The following is a 25540-nucleotide window of genomic DNA, read 5'->3' as shown; positions in this document are numbered from 1 at the left end:
TGTGACATGGGCCTATTCTAGAATCACAGAGCTGGAGGGAGCTTTGGTCTCATCTGATTCTAACACCTCTTTCATATCTGGAGAGACTGAGGCCCAGAGAGGTGACAGGAGCTATTCAACGAGTTAGCTTCTGAGCCTGGATAAGAGGCCAGGGGTTCCATTCCCTCCTTGGTGGTCTTTTTATTTCATCTTCTCCAGGCTAGATGTTAACCCTCAGCACACACGAGTTCTATGAACGTTCAGGCAAATAAAGACAGAAATAAAGGAAGATAGACCGAACAAGGCAGAAAGAATGACTCGGTTTGCTTACGCCTGAGCCTACAGCAATACACCAAAGTAAAAGGCCTGCTTCCTCACTCTTGGACCAGCCATCACACATGTGCACTGCCCCGGATGCTCCTCTCCCAGGTGACATTATCAGGTGCTTTAAATTCACTGCCCCTCTCCCTCCCTCATACACAAAAAGTCAGTCAACTCCAAAGTCATACTCTCTACATCACTCTACTCTGATCAGGTAGGCCTGGTCTTGGCTGCTTGCTTCCTGGGCAGTTTCTGGGAGCTTCTACTACTCTGTCTGCACCCGAAGAAAGTGCCTAATTGAGGGTATTCCAATAAGCTAAGGAGCAAAGTCTGGTTTGCTCTGGGGAAGCAGTCACTGCCTTTAGGAAAAAGTCCAAATTCTTGGTACTCGAAGTGCTGTACAGTTTGGTCCCAACCTATCTGGAAACTCCCCTCCCCCTCCTCCTCCCCCTACTCCCTACCCAGAAGCCTGAGATCTGAGGCAGACTAGTCTGTTCTGCTCCCTAGATTAACCTCTCCTATTTCTGTATTGATTCAGTGTTGATTCTCGCTTCAATGGCAGCTTCCTCCCCCAATTTGTGTAAATTTTTAAACATTTAATTTTAATTCCAGTGTAATTAACATACAGTGTTATATTAGTTTCAGGTGTTCCATAAAGCAATTCGGTGAGTCCATATATTACTCAGTGCTCATCAAGGTAAGTGTGCTTCCAACCCCTTTACCTATTCACCCATCCCCCCACCCACCTCCCCTCTGGGAACCATCAACTTATTGTCTATAGTTGAGAGTCTGTTTTTTGGTTTGTCCTTTTTTTTTTTTTTTTAAGATCCTGTCCCTGGTAAAGATTTCACTGTTGACCCCATCTCACAGCAATTTTCCCTTGCTCTGAATTCTCATCACACTTCTCATACAAACTAGCACTTTCCAAGAAAAAAATGAAATGCAAGCCACGTGTTTAAATTTTCTAGTAGCCACATTGAAAAAGGTAAAAGGGACAGGCAAAATTAATTTCAATCATGTAAATAATCCAATAATACAGAATATTAACATTTTTCAATATAAAAATATTAATGAGATACTTTGCATTCCTTATTTCATACTAAATCTCCAAAGTCTGGTGTGCAATTGACATTTTCAGGAAATCTCCATTTGGACAAGGCACACTTCAAGTGCTAGTCTCCATTTGGATAGCCTCATGTGGCTAGCGGCTACCCTATTGGACAGCACAGATCTAGACCACTCATTTAACACTTTTCACTTCCTGCCTTTTACTGTTAGTCATACTGGTTTTGTGTGTCTTTATTCAACTGTTGAGTGCCTGCTATACAAAGCAGACTTTGTTCTCTTCTTCCTTTTAAGGACCTCACTCCAGGACTCCCTCAGCAGCTTTCAAACTGATCTTATGACACATTTATCCTCTTAAAATTGTTGACAGCTCCAAAGAATTTCGGTGTTATTATTATGTATTAAATTCCTACTTACTGTATTAAAATTTAACCTGAGAATAAAATTAAAATGTTTATTCATGGGAAATTATAATCATAAACCCATTATGTGTTAAACTTTTTTTAAATATTTGTTTATTTATTTATTTATTTAGATTGGGGGAAGAGCAGAGAAAGAGGGAGAGAGAGAATCTCAAACAGGCTCTATGCAGTCAGTGCAGAGCCAGATGTGTGTCTCCATCCCATGAACCATGAGACCATGACCTGAGCCGAAAACAAGAGTCATACTCTTAACTGACTGAGCCACCCAGGCCCCTGTGTTAAACGTTTTTAAAATTAAAAACAAGTATATTTCCAATATAAAAAAAATTAGTGAGGGGGCACCTGGCTGGCTCGGTCAGTGGAGCACGCAATTTGTTGATCTCGGGGTTGTGTGTTTGAGCCCCATGTTCGGTGTAGAGATTACTTAAAATTAAATCTTTAAGGGATCCCTGGGTGGTCAGTCATTGAGCATCTGACTTCAACTCAGGTCATGATTTCACAGTTCATGAGTTCGAGCCCTACATCTGGCTTGCTGCTGTCAGCTCAGAGCCTGCTTCAGATCCTCTGTCCCCCTCTGTCAGCCTTTCCCCCGCTTGTTCTGTCTGTCTCTCTCAAAATAAAATAAACATTTAAAAATATTAAAAAAAAATAAAATCTTTAAAAAAATTAGTGAGAATGAGTGGCATTGATTTACATTTTGAAAATCTGTAATGTATGGCTTGAGAAAAGACGGCTGGATTCTTATATCTGCTTTTGCATTTTATCTTTTGCAAGATATTGTTTTGGTTGATGTATCTGAAGAAAAACTGGACTCGCACAGTTACGTAATTGGAAAAGGAAGAGCATTTTAATAGCCTTTTCAGATAAGCCTTCTTTGATGCCACAAAACTCAACAAGTGGTAATTTTTTAAGGATTGGTTGCACTGTGGGATGTGAAACTCTATCAACCAGCTTTACATATACTGTTACGTGAAAATCTGTTAATATATCTTCTAGTTCAAATAGAACTTTACTCACACATGATTTTGTAATATCACACATTAGTTATTTGGAAAACATGAGTCCACTAAATTACACATCCTGTAAATGCTGACACACTTCATCATACAAATCAAAATCATATTAGCTAATACCACCACTGATCTCATTGGAAAAGTATTATTTATTTTTGAGGGAGAGAGAGAAAGCACGCGCCTGTGCATGCACAAGTAGGGGAAGGGCAGAGAGAGAGAGAGAGGGAGACACAGAATCCAAAGCAGGTTACAGGCTCCGAACCCGTAAACTGTGGGATCGTGACCTGAGCTAAGTCGGGTGCTCAACCGACTGAGCCACCCAGGTGCCCCTGGAAAGGTATTTTTAAGTATTTGGAAGTTGTAAGGTTCATAGCAAGGATACAAGTTTTCCAAATTCTAGTTTTTGCTTGAGAACTCTAATTTTATTATTGGAAACAGACATTGCCAATTGTTTTCCCTGAAATGACGGTCACACTTTGTTCATTTTCAGGATAACTTCTTCCAAATACCCTAGTTTGAACAACCACTTGTCAAGTCATTCTTCCAAGTAGAAATGATGTTCTATGACAATCATACAAGTGCTTTTCCTTGAGACGATCATCATGCCTTAACATGTGTACTTCTCATTCTATGACAGAATATTAAGGAGACATTAATTTAAAATTTAATAAAATTAATTTTCCCACTTCACTGAGAACATTATTAAGTCAAACTGGTATTTAAACATTTTTAAGTGTTTGGTGCTAAAGAGTACAATGACTTCTAGAATAATACGGCATCACTGCCTTGGTTCATGCTAAGGCACTGGCCTTACCCACCATTGCTTTGATACCATTAGTGCCAATGTCAACAGAGTGAAAAAGTAAAACATTATTGTTATAAAAAGTTTTATTTTCAGATTTCTTTTAAAAAAAAAAGTCTTAGGACCTACGCCTGGGAGTCCACAAGACAACATTTTTGAAACCTCTCCTCTGCCCACCGTATCCTATCTACCACAGTCAGTTTACCCAGTAGTATATTATGAGGGAATCTGCCCAAATGAACGCTTTATTTCTTGGTTAAAGCATCTGCCTTAAACCTCTGTCTGCCTTCCTGTTTCATGAACTGAGCCAGGCTTCTGAGAACAGATTCTTGATGTCTACTTCTTTCTTAGAATCAAGTCTAAATAGCCACGTCACAGTATTTTGGCCCTACATCTACCCTGGCTTCATCATTCCCAGAGAGCCGGGGAAGAGAAAGAAAACCAAACAAAAGCACCCTAAAGTGAAATCCCTAGTTTACCAAACTCAAAGGCCACCACAGATTCCACTCCCCCATATAATTGATGCCTCAATTGTCCTACTTAGAAGCCCCACTTCTAATTATTTTCTTGCCCCATCTTAACAGGGAGATATCAGATTATACACTTGCAGAAAAATAGATTCTAGTTCTGATTGTGCCACTTCCGAGCTGTACAAAGTCAGATCAGCTACCTAATGTCTCTGAGCCCCAAACTCTCTGTAAAAATGGGGATATGACATCCCACATGGAATTGCTGGGAAGATTCAAAGATCTAATAGAAGGAATGAGATGAGAGAAAACACTCAACAATAGCTACTATTAATAGAATAATAATAACCAAGTTGTGAGGAACTTCGAAAGTTATTAGGTTAAGCCTCCTCCTTCCCTTCTCTCCTACTGTATAGATGGGGTTTCAAATGGAGATGAAGAGAGATCAGGTGAGGTGGGCAGGTTCACATGCATGTATCAGAGTCAGAGAGAATTCAGCCAGTTCTTCTTGACTGCTTTTTCTACCATGTCTAAGTAGAGCTGCTTGTTTAGGAGTTAGCAAGAGAAGAGAAGGGGATATCACTGTCCCTGCTGCAAGTTATAACCCAGATCCACCTTCTCCCAATTTTTGTACAAAGAATAAAACATTTGTTGGTTTTCATTTTTGTGGAAGCACCTTCCCTGGCCTGCCCAAGCTTCTCTAACGTGTCCTAGGAAAACCAGTGTGAGTTAGAGTTTGATGTTGGAGAGAGGGCACATGGGCATACAGAAGGACATACTGAGTCTTCAAATGGGTGGCACAGCAAAGATAACCGGGACAAGGCAGTCTGGTGTGTATCTTACCAGCTCGTCTGTATGCAGTTTCCTCAAGCTCCATCAGAATAGGGACAACGTCTCTCATACAAAAGACTTTAAATACCTATCTTCTTAGTTTGCTCAAGTCCAGTTTCCAATGACTGTGCTCCCTCTACTGCCATCTCAGGAGCATTACAATTTATAAAGGACAACATTCTTTCCAATAATAATAGGACTTTTTCAGCTATAACTCCATGCAAGACAAAGTGCTGAGATTTACATGCATAATTTACCCAATTGTCAAATGCCCCAAAGTATTAAGAATCATTCTTATTTCCAATTGACAAAGAAATTAAGCTTAATGAGGCTTAAGGACCTGGTCAACGGTAATCAGATGGTAAGGTGCAGGTTCTGGAGTCAAACTTAGGGCTCTCTGGCTCCAGAAACATTTGTGACCATTTGTCTTTGCTAAAAATCTTATCTGCTCATACAAGAAAAGTAATAAATTTCTCAGAAACCTATTGAGAAAGTTAGTTGAAGGATCTAAACACAAGTTCCAAAATAAAGAGGCTCATTGTAAAGGCTATTAATTAAAGATGAGGCATATTCTCTGATTTTCCAGCTTTCCCTGGGAACATATGGACAGTTAGCCATGCATTTAAAAGTCCTGGGTGTGTCAGGATGGTGGCCACATTGCCAACAGAGTTCCAAATCGTTTAGCAAATTATGTGGCTCTATAACATCTTGTTTCTATTGTACATAAGGTGACTGTTTCTGCTGAGTCACAAATTAGAAAATGAGGTCCAACAGAAGGCTAGGATAATTGAAGTATAGACTCTTCCAAAAAAAAAAATTCCATGTTTCTGGTCAGTTAAATAACCCTTAACTGCCCTATTCCATTTAATGTATTTTTCATGTGTTGGTCTCTCTCAGAGTTGAATATTTAGAGCATCAGACCTAAATGTAATTTTTCTTTGTATTACAGTGCCTGGCATAGAGCAGCTATTTAAGAAATATTTACTGAACTGACAGAGGGCTGAAGGAGTGCCCCTTTACCTTCGTCGGTCCTGAGGAGGGCTTTTTCAGAAGACTTGCCTTGTCCAGGCACTTCATTCTCACTAAGGTTGTCACTACCCTTGATAGTTATAATAATATCTCACATCTATAGGTTTATAAATGGTTATATAAAGTTTATATGATGATTTGATGTACATCAATTCTGTCTAAACACCAAGTTGAAGAGGGTAGAGGAGGTTATCTTTCCATCTCTCTCTCAAATATTTTAGGGAGAGGACTATCTTTGCTTAGGAAAAGAATTTGGTTAAGCTGCTTGAGATAGTAAGAAAAAGTGAAAAAGACAGCTAAATATGTTCTATTTAAAGACAAATAGAAACTGGGAATGTGGAGCAGATAGCAGAGAAAAGAAGAAAGGAAGGAAAAGAAAAAGATACAAAGGGAGCTAAAGAGGAGGAGAGAGTGGGAGAGAGAAGAAAACATGGCACAAAACTTGCAAAGAATGAAGGGGCTCAGTATAAAATTTCTGCTGGTGGAATCTAATGACATGTCTAATGATTTATATCAAATTACGTTCTGTCTTTGTTGCATACCTCCTCCTCCCTCCTCAGTCTTCAAGAATGACTGGTATGGTTTTTACTGTGGTCATATTGAAGGAAATGAAAGAAAGAAAGGAGTATTAAAAAGAGGTGTGGTATATCTTTCCATTTACATAAGTCTTATTTGGTTTCTTTCATTAATGTTTTGTATAAAAATCCTAAACAGTTTTTGTTAGATTTATATCCAATTACTTTTTATGGCTTTTAAAATTTCAAATTCCAGTTGTTCATTGCAAGTAATTTTTGTATACTGACAGTGTATCCTGTGACCTTGCTAAACTCCTCTATTAGTTACAGAATGTTTTTGTAGATTCTTTGGAATTGTCAGCATACACAATCACATTATCTGTGAATAAAGACTGTTTTTTTTCCCCTTTGTAATCTGTATGTCCTTTATTTCTTTTTCTTGTCTTATTACCTTATCTAGTTCTTCCAGTGCACTGTCAAATAGGAGTGATGAGAGAAGACATCTTTGACTTGTTCTTGATCTTTGGAGGAAGGCATTCAGTCTCTTACCATTAAGTATGTTAACTGTAAGTTTTTCAAATATACCCTTTAATAAATTAAGGGTATAAGGTTAAGGAGTTCACTTCTATTCCTTGTTTTTGTTTTTGTTTTTGTTTTTTTCTTTTGATAATTTTTATCATGAATGAATGTGGAAATAGAGGGAATTTTTTGCATCTGTTGATATGGCCATATTTTTTTTTCTTGTTTAGTCTGGTAATCTGATGTATTACATTCGTTTTCAAATGTTAAACTAGTCTCAGATTCTTGGAATAAACCCCATTTTGTTGTGATGTATATTCCTTTGTATATATTGCCAGATTTAATTTGCTATTATTTTACATGGATTTTCAGCTCTATTTTTATGAGATATTAGTCCATAACTTTCTTTTCTTATAATGTCTGTGTTTTATTTCGTTATTAAAGTAATACTGGTCTCAGAATAGGTTAAGAAGTGTTTCCTCCTCTTCAATTTTCTAGAAGAGATTATGTAGAGTTTGTATTATTTCTTCCTTAAATTTGAACCATAGATCATGACCTGAGCTGAAGTTGGATACTTAACCAACTGAACCACCCAGATGTCCCCTATTTCTTACTAAAATTTGAAAGAATTCACCAATAAAACTATGTCTCCCTGGAATTTTCTTAGTGGAAAATTTTTACTCCACAAGTTCAATTTCTTTTTTTCTTATTGAGGTATAGCTGGCATATAGCATTATATTAGTTTCAGGTGTACAACATAATGATTTGATATTTGTATATATTGCTAAATGATCATCACAATAAGTTTGGTTAACATTCATCCCCATGAATAGTTACAATTTTTTTTTCTTGCAATGAGGACTTTTAGGATCTACTCTCTCAATTTCTGTATTAGACATAAAACTGTTCTGGATACCTAGTTTGTATCATTCAAAGAATTTGTTCATCTGTTATATTTGTAGGCATAAAGTTGTTAAAAATATTCTCTTCTTATTATTTTAATTATGATCTATAGTAATGTCACCTCTCTCAATCCTGATATTGGTAATTTGTATCTTTTCTTTTTTCCAGGACAATCTGACTAGAAGTTTATCAATTTTATTGATCTGAAAAAACAAGCTTTAGGTTTCATTGATTCTCTATATTGCTTTTCTGCTTTCTGCTTCATTGATTTCTGCTCTTGCCTTTATTATTTCCTTCTGCTAACTTTGGTTTCAATTTGCTTTTCTTTTTCGTGTGTCTTAAGGTAGAAGCTTAGGTCATTGATTTTTCTAAGATAAACATATATGTTTCCCCTTTCCCATTGCTTTAGCTGTATCCCACAAACTTTGATATATTATAGTTTAATTCTCAGTCATTTTGTTCAAAATACTTTCTAATTTCCCTGTGATTTCTTCTATGATGTATGCATTTGTTTTGTTTTGCTTTAGATCTGTGTCATTTAGTTTCCAAATATTTGGAGACTTTTCTAGATATCTTTTTATTACTTATTTTAACTTAATTCCATTGTGGTTAGAGAATTTTTTTAATTTGAGTTATTTTAAATTTATTGATTCTTTTTTTAGTGACATAATATGGCCTATCTTGGTCAATGTTTAGGGTTCACTTAAAAGAATGTGTTCTCTGTAGCTGTTGGGAGGAGTGTTCTGTCAATATCAATTAGGTAAAGTTGGTTGACAGTGGTATTCAACTCTTGTATTTCACTCCAGATTTTCAGCCTATTTCTTCAGTTATTATTATCAGAGGAGTGTCGAAATCTTCAGCCATAATTCTGCATTTTCCTCCAGTTCTGTCACATTTTGTTTCATGTATTCTGAGGCTTCATGTTTAGGTACATAAACATTTAGGATTCTCTTGCCCAATTGATGATTTTTCCCTTCATGATTATGAAATGACCCTTTTTATCTGGGATAAATATTTTTTGCTCTGAAGTCGACTTCATTTTATATTTATATGTCCACTTCAGCTTTCTTTGATTCATGTCAGAATGGTATATTCATTTCCAGATATTTTAACGTATTTATTTTATATTCGAAGTGGGCTTCCCATTGGTAGCGAATAATTGGTCTTGCTTTTTTACTCATTTTGACAATTTCCCCGCTCTGCCTGTTGACAGCATGTACTAAGCGCTGTGTGAGCTAAGTTGTTCCCCCCACTCCTCTCGAGTGGTTTTATTCCCCTAACTGTGGGTAGTTCCCTCACACACATGCACTGATCAGTAACTGAAGAATCAAGGGGAGTGTTCAGCAGTCTCCTATCTGGTGCTCTGCCCTGTGAATTTTGGCCATCTTGGTCTCCCCAAATTCTCAACTCTGTCTTCTCATCTTGGGAGACTTCCAGGGTCTGTTTGAGTTCCCGCTTTCTGTGTTGCGTCCTGGAAATGTTCTCCAGAAAATAAGATGGAGCAGAAAGATGTCTCATTTCTTCGCTTCTTCCAGGGATCATTCTCTTGCACTGCTTCTGTTTGCCAATGCCTGAAAACCCATTGTTTCGTATGTGTATTTTTTCTTTTTCTGTTAAGGGAGGAGGATAAACCGACCCCTGGAAGGGCTGCCAGATTTAATAAAACAAGACTCTCAGTTAAATCTGAATGTCAAATCAACAGCAAGTACTTGTTTAGCATATGTATGACCCATAGTTATAGTATAAGTATGCCTGAAATTCAAATTTAATGGGTCTTCTTGGATTTTATCTGGCAACCCTAATCCCTGTTCAATCCATCATGTTCAAAGCAGAAGTCCCCAGATGCTCTTTTAAGTGCCAGAGCTATATACTTGTTTGGAAATCCATTCAATTCAGTATGAAATATTTACTGAACTGCTATGGTGTGCTTATCACAATGAGAATGATTCTAGGTCAGAATCTTCTTGAAGATACATCACATTGGCAGAGAAGACAAAATAAGCATATGAAACTATAAGTGCTCAGTTGACCTCAAGACTAAGCACAAATGTCACAGGAATTCAGAAAAGTTAAAGGCTAAAATGAACCGAAGAAGTCCAAAAATACGGAGATGTGGTTAACAGAAAGAGTGAAGAATTAAAGAATTGTATTCGGTCAGGGGAAAGGGCAAGGATGTTCTACCTGCCTAAAGAAGGTAAGACTGGCAGCCTTCCAGAGAGTGAGGAAAATAACCTGAACAAAAGATGCTTTGGGCAAGTCATGATAAACAAGGTTAGTTGGTACCAGGACATTTAGGAACAGTTGTTCGGTTTGTTCATTGCACAAGGGAGCCCGGTTGGGAAGATGAGTGAGGACTGAAGTCTGAACTGCTCCAGTTCCCAGGACATGAGCCTCTATGCAGGGCCTCATCCAATGAGAGAAAGGGATGCTTTTTTCTAATGCTAAGCTGCTTTGTGGGACATTTAAGGTCCTAGGTGGGAACTTCAGTATCTCCCTTCTGAGTAGTCACAGTACGTCTATACCTGTGACCCAGATTCTCCCATGCTGGAATCACTGTGAGGAAAAGTGGGTGGAGATGTTACAAGGTGCAGCATCTCTGAGCTACAAACATTGTTCTACTGGGCTACTGTGGAATAAAAAGAGTGGGAAGGGACAAAATAAAATTTAATTTCATAGTTTGAAGGAGCAAAGTAGATAAGCAAGATTGGAGCTGATAGGGTTTTGGATAGAACCCCTCTGAAGTGCAACATCAGCGCTGTGTAGTCTGTCTACTAGCAGAAGATTATCCAATGAAGAATGGCCCTAAATCCAGTGTTGTAAATTCAAAGGCCTCCTGGAACAGGTAGTTAATGGACTTGTGGAGAACCTTTCTAACAGGCACCTGAAAATCTTTTTTCTCTGGAACATCTTTCAGGAGGAGCTGCAAATCAAGACTTTTAGGGAAAATGGAATCTCAATTTTGGCATAATTTTTAAAATGTATACCCCTCTATGTATATCTCACAAAGCACAGTGTAGACTTACACTGTTCCGAACAGATAATGCAGATCTGTAGACCTGAATGCTACTGGTGCGCTTTCTCTGTTGTAAAGCAGTATTTCCGGGGAGCCTGGGTGGCTCAGTCCATTGAGCATCCAACTCTCGATTTCGGCTCAGGTCATGACCCCAGGGTCATGAGATCAAGCCCTGCGTCTGGCTCCACACTGAGCTTAGAGCCTAAGAGTCTCTCTCTCTCTTTCTCTATCCATCTCTCCCCCCTTCTCTCTTTCAAATAAAATAAATAAATAAACAAAAAATAAAATAAAAATAAAGCTGCGTTTCCTAGCTCTAATCATGGTACACACTAGCTCCATGACCTCCCCCAAAAAAGAAGAGAAAGAGAAGGGGGAAACAGAGGAGAACCAAGGCAGACATTACTCTATATATCAAGACAGGATGAATGCAAATATTTTGGAAGCCATAAACCGCAACAACTACTTCCTTTTCTCTCCTCATTTCGTCAGTTTGATCTTCTTAAAAGGATGAGGCAACCCAATGCAGACTTAACTGGTTGGAACAATAGGCTCATGTTCAGTTTTATCACCCACATTTCATACTAGTATCCCTGTCTGGAAACTCTGAGGGTTTTTATTACTCATCTCTACGGAAAAAGCCTCTATAAGATCTTCACCAGCTTGGAAATCCTTGCTACAAGAAAAAAAAAATCCCCAAAGCAAATAACCACCTGTAACAAATAAATGATTTGTGAAAAAAATGTCATTGGAAGGGTGAATCATTCTTTCTTACATATATAGAAATTATCAAGGACTGTGCAGTCAAAAATGAAGAATTGCTGGGGCTCCGGGGTTGCTTAGTCAGTTAAGTGCCTGACCAGCTCAGGTCATGATGTCACGGCTCGTGGGTTTGAGCCCCGCGTCGGGCTGAGTGCTGACAGCTTAGAGCCTGGAGCCTGCTTCAGATTCTTTGTCTCCCTCTCTCTGCCCCTCGCTGACTCACCCTGTCTTTCTCTGTCTCAAAAAAATAAACATTTGAGGGGCGCCTGGGTGGCCCAGTCGGTTAAGTGTCCGACTTCAGCCAGGTCACGATCTCTCGGTCTGTGAGTTCGAGCCCCGCGTCAGGCTCTGGGCTGATGGCTCAGAGCCTGGAGCCTGCTTCCAGTTCTGTGTCTCCCTCTCTCTCTGCCCCTCCCCCGTTCATGCTCTGTCTCTCTCTGTCCCAAAAATAAATAAATGTTGAAAAAAAAAATTAAAAAAAAAAAATAAAATAAACATTTGAAAAAATTTTGTAAAAAGTGAAGAATTGCTATCTTCTTTCTCTGAAGAATTGTTCGACTTCTCAAATAGTTGCTGATGAGGGGGCAATAAATGCATGTCTTACCTTTTCGGCTACTGCCTGGGTCGATCCTTCTGTGTGGACTACCAAGTTCCTGCTTAGTTTTATACTCTATTAGAGCAAAGGGGGAAAGTCTAACACAAAACTAACAACACAGTTTTTAATGGAAAAGTGCTATTTTAAGGACAGCCAGTCCTATCACATAAAGCTGTCTATATTGGTCAAGTTGTAAAGGTTTTCTTTTCCTTAGTTTGAAGGCTAGAACCTTAACTGAGCACCAGAGGGTACTCTTCTCACAGGGAAGCCAACTGGCAGGGAGATAAAAAATGAAGGCTTCTGAGTTTCCTTCACATGTAAAACAGATGAATGTTATTCTCTAGGCTTTTCTCATTCAGGATTGTGTAATGGCCTTGACCCTGAAATATCATGGTGTTTACAGAATTAATAAACTAGGCCCCACGAACTTGCTCTGTGGCTCTGGCGAGGGTATGGGACAGTACTTTACAGCAGGATGGATGTAGGGGGAAGGAGAGGGGAATGTGAACAATAATACTTAGGTCAAACGATTACAGAGATTTATTCTGGGTTTTGCTTAACTCGAATACCTGAATGGTGACATTGTTAGATTCATATCTAGGTGGGATCTGAGCCAGGAATTTGGTCAATTGAGATAAAACCTTTCTTTGCACTGTATTTATTTAGGGTTGTCAAGTTTACACAGAGTGGTAATGCCAAGGTATCAAGGATCTCTTGCCTTTCCATAACACTTTCCATAGCACTCCCCAAGATATATCATCAGAGTAAAGGTGGTGTACTTGTTACACAAATGCACCTTCAAGACAAGTCCTCTCCCTGTCCCCTCCAGATAAGTGGCCACTTTTAAATCCTCTCTTTTTGGAAATTCTAGAGCCACTACTGCTTATTGGCTGGTTGGCTGCTTTTTTCAGAGAACGTTCTCTAATAACCCAATTCACTTTTTATATAAAGGCAAGGTCTCTGCATTCACTACCTTATTTGCTACAGGGAGTAGAAAAATTTGCAAGGAAATCACAAGAGAAGTATTAATCTTTAACAAATGTTGTTATGATATAAATGATTAATAATCATTCATTACACAAAATAACATCCATTCTCAAATCCTGACATCCGTGGTAATGTACTGAAAAGCTATCCTTTCAAACTCCCTTTTCAGCCACATTCAATCTGCAGATTCTCTCAGGGTGGAAAAGCTGGTCATGTGTGGTCGTATCAGATGTAACATGAAACTTGACGTGATTGCATAGTGGTAACTTGGACCAGAAGCTCATTGTCCTCTTGCCCACACTCTAAAATACTGCCCCATTGTAAACAAGATGTCTGGATTACTTGGGACATCCTTTCAAAATGTTTAAACTAAAATAAAAGCTGACATCATAGGGGAAGTCTGTATTCCCCGTGTATTTCTAACTTTGTATGCCATTCCCAGAGAAAGCCACTGGATGTTGCTTAATGATGATAACAATGGATCACATACAGTGGTTGGCAAAGGGGAAAAAAAAAACAATTAGTCATCCAGTCAACTCATCTTCCCAGCAAAGGGCAGAATACTTAGATAGGGAACCTAACACTCTATTTAAGGCAAATGGCCAAGTATTAAGAACTACACTGACATCGTTGTCTCCTCTAGCAATACTGACCGAGCACCGAATCTGTGTTAGTTGGCTGCACCCATGCCCTACTTGATTCCTTAAATGGAAGGTTCCAATACAGTGCTGCTCTTTTCTTTGGAGATAGCCAATAGAGTAAATGTTGTCTGGTGGAAGGTAATTAACTCTTGTAAATGATGCCTGCGCAAAACTCAAGGTCAGGTTACTACAGAGAATACCTTGACAAGCCAAGGCCAACACAGAGGAAACGTCCTGGAGAGTCCTCCTCTCTGGAGAGTTTATCACCTTTGCTGTGAACTGTATTGTGTAAACCCTGGCTCAGAAAGGGCTATTGTTTCAGCCTTGCTTATTCACCTGATTGAGTTTATTCAAAAGCACAGCTGAAATGCGTGGTTTCTCACCCTGAGACTTTGGTTTTTATACTAATTGGAGAGCCTACCTTGTTCCTAGGTATATTTCGTTTTAAGCTCAACTGTATAGGTAATTCAGATTCTCAAAGTAGATTTTTTGTAATATTTGAGGGTGGGAGACTAGAACTATCCAGAATGGCTGCCAGATTCCGATTTCATTTTGGGCTTTGTTGTGAAGAACATAGAAGTCTCCATCCAGCAATGTTTTATTCCTCATTGTGACCCAGGCTCTTGGGCCCATGGTGGGACCCCAGTCAGGGTACTCAATCTCTCTGGCTCTCTCTTCGGGATGCTGACTGGTAAGGACCATGTAAGCCACTTTCAGTGGCCTCTTCTATCTATGGAAGATGTTACTGAATAAAGACAACATGTGTCCCTGGTTCTAGTTGTATCCATAGCCCTGGACCCCTGGACCTCCCAGTTAGCCTCGGACATCTAGTTCCTTTTTTTTTTTTTTTCCTTAAGCAACTTGGGAGTTGAATTTCTATCAGAAGCAGCCAGTTATTGCCTGATTGGTAATCAATATAGTACCACACTATGGACTAGAAATAAGGACAGAGAACCCAGAAAGAGAATGGCAAACAGACAGTAGATTGTTTTTAAAGAAGCTGTATTCAAAGTTACAAGGAGTGTGACTTACTTCACAGTGAACTCGCTGAATTGGTTGACGTTTTGCAGGGTTACATCTGTTACTCTTTAACATTTCATGGAGGACTGAGGAAGTGCCAGCACACTGGGAAAAGAGCCAACATGAAATGGTTGTATAATAAAAGGGAAAAAGGTTGAGTTCTGAAAGTTAAAGACCGGTAAACTCAAGTTCTATAGCAAGGGGAAGAAATGCCACAGTGAATGATGTGAGAAGAACGAGGTATTGACTTTACATGAACTACATTTTCCCCCCACGCCAATCTAATATTTTAATCTATTGACAAACGAGAGGCAAATTATAGCTGGGTGTCAGAGCTGGAGCTGGTGGTGCAAATCCCACAGCCCAGCCAGAGAGGCCACGAGAAGACTGAGAATTCCAGGTCAGGGGAATGCAGATAGAGACCAGAACTGGGGACATATTTGTGCCAGGGGTCTAGAACCAAGATTAAGACAATCTAAGATGCCATGCCGTTTTCTGTCCCTTAAAAAATTGCATTTTCAAGCATGGGCCTATGAAGATTGTTCCTTTGAGAATAAAGAGCGGTCACCAGGTGACTGCTTTGCACGTTGTTAATTATTCATGTGTCACTCATTCACTCGCTCATTCACCAAACACTTATTAAATGCCTTGTTTTTGAAAGGTACCTTAATAGGTGTAAGAAAATAAAAATGATGAACAGTTGGTGAGGTTTCTCCCCAGTGACAGCAGCTGCATCAGGGAGCATTTGGATTATGATCTCATCAGTACTAACTATTCTATTTTAAAAATTACCAAACTAAGTCAATTACTTTTTCCTCTACTTTGAAAATTTGATACAAGACAAAAATTCAAAAAAAATGTTTTAAACAGCCCTTTTCATCACAACTTGGCTCCTTTTTAACTTAAAAAATTTTTTTTTAATTTATTCATTTTTGAGAGATAGAGTGCAAGTGGAGGAGGGGTGGAGAGAGAGGGAGACACAGAATCCCAAGCAGGCTCCAGGCTCCGAGCTGTCAGCACAGAGCCTGACGTGAGATCGAACCCATGAACCACGACATCACAACCTGAGCTGAAGTCGGACACCTAACTGAGCCATCCAGGTGCACCTCCTTTTTAACTTTTTTTAAACTGTAAGTTTAAAGTATGGTTCCACCCTTGTCTGTAGGTCCCAGATTTCTAATTTTTTTTTAACTTACTGCTTTATACAGTTTCAATATGTTGCTAACTAGTACCCTGTTCCTACCAACTAAAAGTGCTATCTTTTATCTGCAACTTTGTTTTTTTCACAGTCAGAAGCAAAACAAACATGAAACAAAACATATGGGGAAAAGATTATTTCAGACTTTTCACTGTTCACTTCTATTTTTACTTTTCTCATAAATCAGTAAACTGTTATTCTTCCAAGCATGTTTCTACATCACTCATTTTCTGGGGCTTTTCATTCCTCTATATGTTCTTTTGCATAATAACTCATTAAATAAATCTCATTTACAGATCTCTGACAAGCTTATATATCTTGAACTCTCATGTTTCATTATGAACTTGATGTAAAACATCCAGTTTGAATACATTTTAAGCTGTTACTAAATAATTTCCTTATACCTGAATACAGGTGTCTGTAAGATAAGTCAGCGGGTGGTTTATTTATTCATCTATTAATTCAGTAAATTACTGAGAACCAGCAGAAACAATGAGCTGCATTAAGTTAAAACCAGGTGGAAAGTCAACTTGGTCAAGACATGTCCCTGCCATCAAATTTGATCCCAATTGCTGGAAGAGACAAATGTTAACATTGAACAAAAATACCTCAAAACAGGTAATTTGTGACTTGTATCAGGTAATTTGAACAAACCAAGGAAGGCTGGGTGGAGATAAACCCTAAATGGTGGTTGGGATTTTTTTTTTTTTTAAGTAAGCGTCACACCCAGCATGGAGGCCAATGTGGAGCTTGAACTCACAACCCTGAGATCAAGACCTGAACTGAGATCAAGAGTCAGACGCTTAACCAACTGAGCCACCCAGGTGCCCTGAGATTTTTGAGAAGGGCTTGGAAAAGACATCATAAGTGAAGAGAAAGGTGTCAGTATAAGGTGAATAGACAAGAAAACACTGTGTTCGGGCAAGGTAAAGCAAGGCACATCAGCAGAAGCTAAAGCTCCATATTAGCAAGTAGAAGATAAAGCCAGCGAGCAGTGAGCATTGTGATGTTTTGAACGTCAAGCTCATGAATTTGGAGGATTTCTATGGCCCAGTTGTCCTCCCCTAACTTTGTTCTCAGCCACTCCAACCCATCCTCAAAACTTTTGCCAAAGTGAGTCTCCTAAAAGATAAAGTTAACATATGGCCCCTCTGTTGAAGACTTTTCAGTGGGTTTCTTAAGCCCTCTCAAGAATGGGTATCTATGAGACTGTTCACAGCTGAGCAACAAAATGAAGGCTCCCTTTGGCTGAACTTGGCCCGTTAGGGTCCCCTGTGACCCTGTCTGGGATTGTAGGTAGCTGGGTAAATGAGACCACTCTTTAGCCCAAGCAATCGTCTCAGACAAAGATGGACAAGGGCCCTACAACCCATCATGTCATGGCAAACGGGCCAAGAGAGCTCTCCAGGAGCTGAGCTCCTGGGACACTTATGCCACAGAACTGGATATCGTTAGCCTCACTGAACCCAGACGGACCTTTGCATAACTATGTCAAATTCACATTGTCAATGCATTTAATTTCAGTGAAACATCCATTCTATTGAATTTATGTTGTTTATTTGAATTTTACAGATTATATTTTCATTTTAATTTGACTTTAAAAATTTGTGTTGTACGTGTTGGAAAGTAGGGGTGGGTGTATGCCTTAACGAATTTTTGTCTAGTTTTATATGTGCACACTTAAGTAACATTATGATAAAAATAATTTAAGTAAACAGTGAATTTTACATAATCATTTTACTTTAAAGGAGTTGTGTATATTATCAAAATAGGGAACATAGCATTATCTCATTTGGTCTTAAAATAATCCCTGCAAGATAGTTATCACTATCTGCATATTATAGATGAGGAGACAGAGAGTGAGAGGGTCCAAGTAACTTAGGCAAAGTCAAACAGCAGTTGAGGGGCAAAGTGGTGATTTTAACCCATCTGTTTGATGTCATTTCCTCGGCACACACAGATTCAAAAGTCACCTTCAGGGACATGAGAGTAAAATTTGGGAATGAGGGTTTCTAAGACATAGAAGCAGAAAAGTACAAGAACTTAGACTCGTCCACAAAACCGATTTCCAGGCTGCATCGCTTCAAGAGAAAACTATGGATTATAGTCTCATTAAGCAAGGAATTCTGTTGGATGACTTCATTTCTTCTCTTACCCACTGAATTCTTTTTTTTTTAATTTTTTTTTTTCAACGTTTATTTATTTTTGGGACAGAGAGAGACAGAGCATGAACGGGGGAGGGGCAGAGAGAGAGGGAGACACAGAATCGGAAACAGGCTCCAGGCTCTGAGCCATCAGCCCAGAGCCTGACGCGGGGCTTGAACTCACGGACCGCGAGATCGTGACCTGGCTGAAGTCGGACGCTTAACCGACTGCGCCACCCAGGCGCCCCTCTTACCCACTGAATTCTGATTGCTTAACAGATTTCAACTCCCCAAACATTTCAGTTTCGAGAGCTAAGTTGAAACAGTGAAGAATTCTTTGACATTTGGAAGGAAATGCCTTTTATAGTGATAGGTACCTATTTCCCCAAACACCAAAAGCAGACTTCAAACACCATCCCTGTGGCTGCTCTTTTCTGTCCATGTCTCTTTCAAAAACAAGTAACAGCAGCCACCAAAACCCAACAAAATTGGCTCTAGCCTGCTTGGAGTTGAAGCCAGATCTGTTCTTGGTTTCCCAAGCCAAAGTGGGAGATGTAATTAGTTGAGTTCTAAGCCCTTCACAGTGCTAAAGAACAATGGAGTGAGAGTTTCAAAATTAAAACCATGCGTTCAGTAGTACACAGCTCCAACTGGTGCTTGATTACTAACTAGATGTTCTATTTCTGACATGATTTGAGCAAACACAGGAAACCTCATAGGCGTGGATGGAGAGATGTTTTCCCTTTCAGGACAAAAAAGAGCAACATCGGATGGAGTTATGATCATCTTGATTCTTTTTTAAAATTAAAAAATATATATTTATTTATTTTTGAGAGAGAGAGAGGCAAAGAGAGAGGGAAACAGAATCCGAAGCAGGATTCAGGCTCTGAGCTGTCAGCACAGAGCCAGACATGGGGCTTGAACCCACAAACCAGGAGATCATGACCTGAGCTGAAGTCAGATGCTCAACCAACTGAGCCACCCAGGTGCCCCTGATCATTGTGATTCTGGACACCATCAAAAGCCAATGGCTTTGAAGGAGTTCTCATTTTTATGGCCTCAGAGCGAGCCCTTTTCTTTCCCAGGAGTCCTCTCCAGAGGGAGAGGCTGTGTAGAGTTTTCCTGAAGGTAATGAATGTCAGCACATTGCCAGCTAGGCCACGTGTTCCTTTCTTATCAAATGAAACTGACCTTTCTGACCCAGCATGTTCTCCTTGTTCATCACTGTGATTAATTTCAAGTTCATGGTGAGGCAGGTTTCTGGATGAATTGCTGGTTCACTCCAGATGGTAAATATGTACCTCTGGCATCTCCTCACCCTTCTGGAGAGGTCATGTGCTAGCATACAAGAACGAAGGCTTTTAAAATAGTTGGCTTACACTCAGATCTGCACCCTACAAAACACTCTGCCCAGACTAGCCTCTGTCCTTTCAGCTGGCAGAGATCTTCCCCTTCCTACTCATTTTCCATTAAATGCCAAGCGACTCAAGGGAGTTATGAGCAAAATGAAAATGTTTAGCACATAATTCAAGATTTTAAGGTTTTTTTTTTCAGCCAGTGGAAGAACTAGGACTCATGAGAGTTCTCGAATTGACATTCACTAGGCCCCCAAATCATGCTTATCCACTAGAAATTTCCAAGTTAATTTTCCTGATGCATGCTACTGCATTTCCTCTAGCGAGCGAAAATCTTGTTCCGTTGGTCATCACTGTCAACAGGGACAAAATATGCAAAATAGATTTTACATATTTATACAAAATTTGCTGGTCAGAAATTGCTCTATGTATATTCATTTCTGCATCAGGAGGATAGTTTCAACATTGATTGTACTCAGAATTTCCCCCCGCAAGCTTTGTTGGAGGCTATAAGTGGTTCAGGTCATGGAGAATAAGTTAATTCACACTTCTGTCTTCTCCCTTTTCAAAATTAAGTTTTCATGTCTAGGCATTTTCTTAGGATTCCAAATAAAAAGGAAGGAGATTGTTCTTATGTGCATCTGGGCAGTCCAAATACCTACATGGACGAGTGGCTGCTTCACCCCATCTGTCGTCTTTGCAGCCCACAACCATCACCTCCAGAAGCCTCTGCTGAGGTTTCCATGGAGCTTTGGGAAAAACCTGATTGGAGCCTTTAGAGGATCTGTGGATATAAATGTGGCCGAAGACAAGACACTGACAATCTGGGAGCAGAGTGTGGGGATGCAGAGACCTACCCAGGGCTGGCCCACCTGCCCGGGACGCCCCGGTTCTGTAGCTGTTGCTCACCCATTACACGCCACTCCTCAAATTCACTGACAACACACCCACTGAGTGCCTCTGAGATCAGTGGGAAAGAGTCCTTGTCTTCAAAGAGCTCGCGGTCTAATGGGGAAGGTAGGAGCTTTGTAATAAGCTAACCATGTTTGAAGGAGGTGAAAAGGCACCAGGGAGGTGATTTTTGAGCTAGGTTTTGAAGGCTGAGTGTGAGATTGCTACAAACAAAAGAGGGAACCACATGTACAAAGACGAGGGGCTGATCTGCTCGGAAGGGGTATGAGATCTTCGGGGGCGGGGTGGTCCTCGTAGAGGTGGCAAGGCAGGTTGGCCAGATCAGGAAGGCCTGTGGTTTCATACAGAGAGGAAGAGGTGGGGTGAATAGCCATAGTGTTGAGAATAGACCCAGGTGGGTGGGTTTTAGAGGGAGAGAGGCCAGGTTGAGGGTTTTGCCGTAGTCTCAGCAAGTGTTCATGAGGGCTGGGAATAAGGCAGTGGCAACAGGATGAGAAGGGAAAAAGCCACTTCAGAGATTGTTTTTGAGGCAGAGATTGGATGTCGATGAGTGAGAAATCCACAGAGGTTTCTAGTTTGGGGGAGTAAGCTGATGGCAGCCATTCTGAAAGGGGCTTCTCTCTCACTCACACACGCTCTCTCTGCCTGTTTGTCTCTCCCAGTCCTCTCTCTCCACCTCTGTTCCATCTCTTTGTCTACTCCTGTTGTTCCCTGTGATATTCCATCTCTGTCTTTGTCTTTCGTTCTCTTGTGGTGCCGGCTTCTCTCTGCATATCAGCTCTGCTCTCCTCTGTAACGACCAACTTCTTTACTATCCACATGTGCTCTGCTCCTTGGTAACTTCAGATGACAAGTCCCTTTGACATTGCATAACCCTGTTCAGTCCAATTAAATTCTGTCACTTTCCATTGCACTGCTCATTATAAAGTTCATTCCATTTTTCTTCGTTCAAATTTGCAATAGAATCTAATTAGACCAGTTCTTCTTTCTATGCTAGCCCAGAGAGTCTTTTGTCCTGGATGCTTCTCAGAACCACCTAAAGGGCTTAAAAAAAGTACCAGTGCATGGGTCCACCCTTGGCCCACTGAATCAGGATCTTTAGAGATATAATGCATAGCATGTGCATTTGCTTTAAAGTTCCACTGGTGATGCTGATGTACAAATAGGACTGAATCCACTGCCGTACGTGACAAGTCATGAATCATAATTCATAGCACAGACCTTGGGTCAGGGGCTCTAAACGATTCCAGTTTCAACTGGAGGGGTCAGTGGAGTGGCCTGGAGGGTCACACCATGCAAACATGGCCATCCAGGGGTTGTGAGTAGGGAGAGCCTCTTAGAATAGCCTGTGGTCATACAGACGCCATGAAATGTGTTTGCTAAATTGTGAGGGGTAAAATGTGAAAGCATGCATTTGCAGTGACTTCCCATGAGTTCTGTGGTAGGATGCAGAGGAGGGGCCCCTAGTCTCGATGGGAGGAGTATGGGATAAGGAGGTGACTCCTAAGTTGAAGCTTGGGGGAACACTAGCAATTTGTCTGCTGAAGAAGATGAGAAATGGGACCACAGGCAGATGAGAATAGTGTATTCAAAGCAAAGAGATTTTTGTGCAGGATGGCATTATAAATTCGTACTTCGAGCGTACGTGGCCACCCTTCCTAGACACATGGTAAAAAGCTCACAAAACTCTTTAATTTCTTTGTCCTGGAAGTCTGTTACATTCCTGGCAGAACTTGTAGAGATAGTCAATCCAGAATGGGGTGCACTATAAGGGGGCCGTGAGAAACTAGACTGGAGAGGTACGCAAGGGCTCCATTGTGAAGCTTCATGGTCAGTTTAGTAGAACACTAGCTACCATTTATCAAGCAACTACATGCCAGGCACTTTATATACATTACTTCCTTTCATCCTCCCAGAACTCAGAACGTCAGGATTTTTACACTCATGTTATACACCTGGAAACAGAGGCTCAAGTAGCTTAAATCTACTTGTCACAGTCACAAAGCTAGAAAACAGCAGAGCTGGAATCTGACCAAGTTCTCAGCCTTAAAGTGTAAAAAAGAGAGGGGAGGAATGCTGTATTTAGAAATGAAAGAAAAAAAATGTTTATATGTATAAGATATTGCATAATGGGGTCATTTCAGCCCTCAAATGGTTTAAAATATTCATAATCATATCTGTATGGGTAAATGTGATAAATACTCTGAATCTCATATTTTTGGTCTTTTCAAACACCCTAGCAATATAGAGAATATTTTCATTAAGCAAAACTTGGTGTGTACACCCAGAATGCAAAGTAAGTAAATAAAAGGGAAGTTGTGCAGGGTACTTGGAAGAGGGAGATCAATGAGGAGCCAGCGTCCTTCCATCTCCCCTGTCAACTACTTTCCCTAAATTCACGAACTCCATGGCTCTAGCCTATAGTCCACAACAATTTCTAGAATCTTGAACATTTTTCTACATACCATTCAAGCCTGTGGATCCAGGAAGCAATCAAATATCGTGTGCGGGTGACAGAGTGTACCTTTGCCAAGGTGGAATGGTGTGGCTGTGTGGGAAGGCTCTGGCCACCTGGTAGACCCACTCCTGTGTTGTCACGGGTGCTCCTATGACCTAGAGGAGGGCAGAACCAATCATGGACCTGGTTTATTGCCCACTACTAGGACAGCCATCTTTTCTCAGAGCCACAGAAACAAACAGTGAGCTTAAATCCTGTTTTGGATGAGAACTCACCAAGACTGTCCTTGGTGAAGTCCCTAGTTAGCCACAGCACATGATAAAGTCACCCAGGGCAATGTCCCATTGCTGGTCCTCTTTGCTTGTTTTAGGATTCTTCTCAAGGAGGAAGCATGCTAAAGTAATTCACACATGTTTAAATGTAAATTATTTTATGTGGCCAGCACAAGCCACCCCTAAATCCTTGTTCCTTTTAGGAAGTAAAGAAGTTTTAAGCACAGCACCCTATGGTGACTGGTGTCCTGAGGAGTCTCTGAGGAAGTGGAATTTTAGCACCCAAACTGAGAGAGTCCTAGGAAAACAAGACAAATTGGCCACCTTCTAAACCCACCATACCATAAAACTTTAAGTGTCAACTGACCACACTTAGGGCCAGATACTGCTTTGGAGTTCACAGAGAACAAATTACATTTATATTAAATGTGCATGTATATTAAATGTGCTCTTTAACAACCAAGTCAAAACATTTGTCTTGCGAACTCAACAAATACATTCATTGTCTCAATGAAAAGAAATAACTATAATCCAATTAAATATGCTTGAATATTCACTTATTATTGGTGATTGTTAATTTCATGTGTCCACTTGTCTAGGTCACAGAATCCATATATTTGGTCAAACATTGTTCTAGATGTTTTCATGAAGGTATTTTGGATGAGATTAACATTTAAATTAATAGGCTTTGAGTAAAGCATACTACTCTCCCTAGTGGGGGTGGGCCTCGTCCAATCAGTTGAAGGCCTTAAAAATAAAAAGGACTGGGGCGCCTGGGTGGCGCAGTCGGTTAAGCGTCCGACTTCAGCCAGGTCACGATCTCGCGGTCCGTGGGTTCGAGCCCCGCATCGGGCTCTGGGCTGATGGCTCAGAGCCTGGAGCCTGTTTCCGATTCTGTGTCTCCCTCTCTGCCCCTCCCCCGTTCATGCTCTGTCTCTCTCTGTCCCAAAAATAAAAAAACAAAACAAAACAAAACAAAACAACGTTGAAAAAGAAAAAAAAATAAAAAGGACATACACTCTCTGATAAAAAAAGAAATTTTGCCAGCATACTGCCCTTGGACTCAAATTGCAATTCTCCCTTGGGTCTCTACCCTGCCAGCCTACCCCGCAGATTTTGAACTTCTATCTCCACAGTTGTGTGAGCCAATTCCTTAAAAGAATTATCTCCTCTCTCTCTCTATCTCTCTGTCTCTCTGTCTCTCTGTCTCTGTCTCTCTCTCTCTCTCTCACACACACACACACACACATCCTATTGGTTTTGTTTCTCTGGAGACCCCTAACAATGTACTGTTAACACACCATTTAAGTCATCTTTTCCAAATAATTAGTTTTATAATTACTAGAAACTAATAACCTGATAATGTCTGTTTGAACCTTTATAAATTCAGAGGTATTTTCTAGCATTGCCCTAAAATCTTGTAGCAACTACTCTTCATTCCATAAGTATTTATTGAGTCCTCCCATAGCTCATCACACATCTTTGTATTTTGAATACAAAACTAACCTACTACCTAAGCAGAAACTGTGGGGGTGCTGTGTAGGGAGATCCTTTATAGACACCCAGCCTAGGTCACTGAATCTTGACTTGTCACATAGACTGAATTAATCCGGACTCCGGGTTTATTGTCTTTACTGAGTCCCAAGTACAGTCCTTTCCATGGCTATCTGAATCTCAATCCAGTGGTTTATCAGTGGAGACATTCCAATGCTGAACAAAGCTCTAGTCTGTCCTTCCTCTTCTTCAATTCATATTTCAACAACCTGATATATATATATATCTGTGTGTGGGGGGTGCAACTCTGTGTATATGCATATCCACACAAAACATTTGAGTTCTTATTTAACACAAACAAACTGTGCAACGGTCTTCTCATTTTCTTTATTCTGCCTCCTGGTTCTAAGGCAGCTGATCTTGTTAACAAGAGGTCTGTTCTTCCCTCAGTGACTGCATTTCTTGGAGAAAACTTGGTGAGCAAGCATCTGCCCCACTGCACATCAAGAACGTTCCAGACTTTGAGCCAGTTTATACCCTCAGGGCAGCACATGCAGGCTCTTCTTGCTGTTCTTAGAACCAACGTTGGAATCAAGAACTGGCTCTTGAATTACTCCCAGCTGCCTGTATCTACCCTCCCCTGATCTGTGCTTCCCTAGTTATGCTTTACCATGAAATACTGTTTGGACTGGTTTCATAGAAACACCTTGATTCTTCCCTCGATGACGGTAAGCATTGTGACAGAGTCTGAGGGTGTGAGTGATGATGGCAACATGGTAGCTGTCATTTCACACGCAGCCCAAAGAAGGAGAGGCTGTCATGATCC

The 25540-nt window shown here is 40.3% G+C and overlaps 1 protein-coding gene and 1 long non-coding RNA gene across 7 annotated transcripts in view; one reads left to right on the top strand and one right to left on the bottom strand.

Annotated features, from left to right (window-relative positions):
* STAT4 (signal transducer and activator of transcription 4) overlaps positions 1-23045 on the bottom strand; it is a 115089-nt gene extending 92044 nt beyond the window's left edge. For 4 of the 5 annotated variants that reach the window (XM_047872516.1, XM_047872520.1, XM_047872522.1 and 1 more), the window contains exons 1-2: positions 22956-23045; positions 14894-14986 (exon numbers count right to left, since the gene is read on the bottom strand). The gene's annotated coding sequence lies outside the window, so the exon portion shown is untranslated. The remainder of the gene's footprint in view (positions 1-14893; positions 14987-22955) is intronic. The other variant, XM_047872518.1, reaches the window with a different exon arrangement.
* On the top strand, positions 54-25244 carry LOC125173419 (uncharacterized). Of its 2 annotated transcripts, none has more exons than XR_007155018.1 (5): positions 54-408; positions 940-997; positions 5850-5987; positions 6905-6999; positions 25165-25244. It is a non-coding gene; the product is annotated as an uncharacterized LOC125173419 (long non-coding RNA). The 2 variants fall into 2 exon arrangements; XR_007155017.1 differs by having other exon boundaries at positions 54-421.
* The last annotated feature ends 296 nt before the right edge of the window (positions 25245-25540 follow it).

This window comes from Prionailurus viverrinus, chromosome C1 (assembly GCF_022837055.1).
Source record: "Prionailurus viverrinus isolate Anna chromosome C1, UM_Priviv_1.0, whole genome shotgun sequence".
In the NCBI taxonomy this organism is placed as follows: Eukaryota; Metazoa; Chordata; class Mammalia; order Carnivora; family Felidae; genus Prionailurus; species Prionailurus viverrinus.
This window is presented reverse-complemented; position numbering and strand designations above follow the sequence as displayed.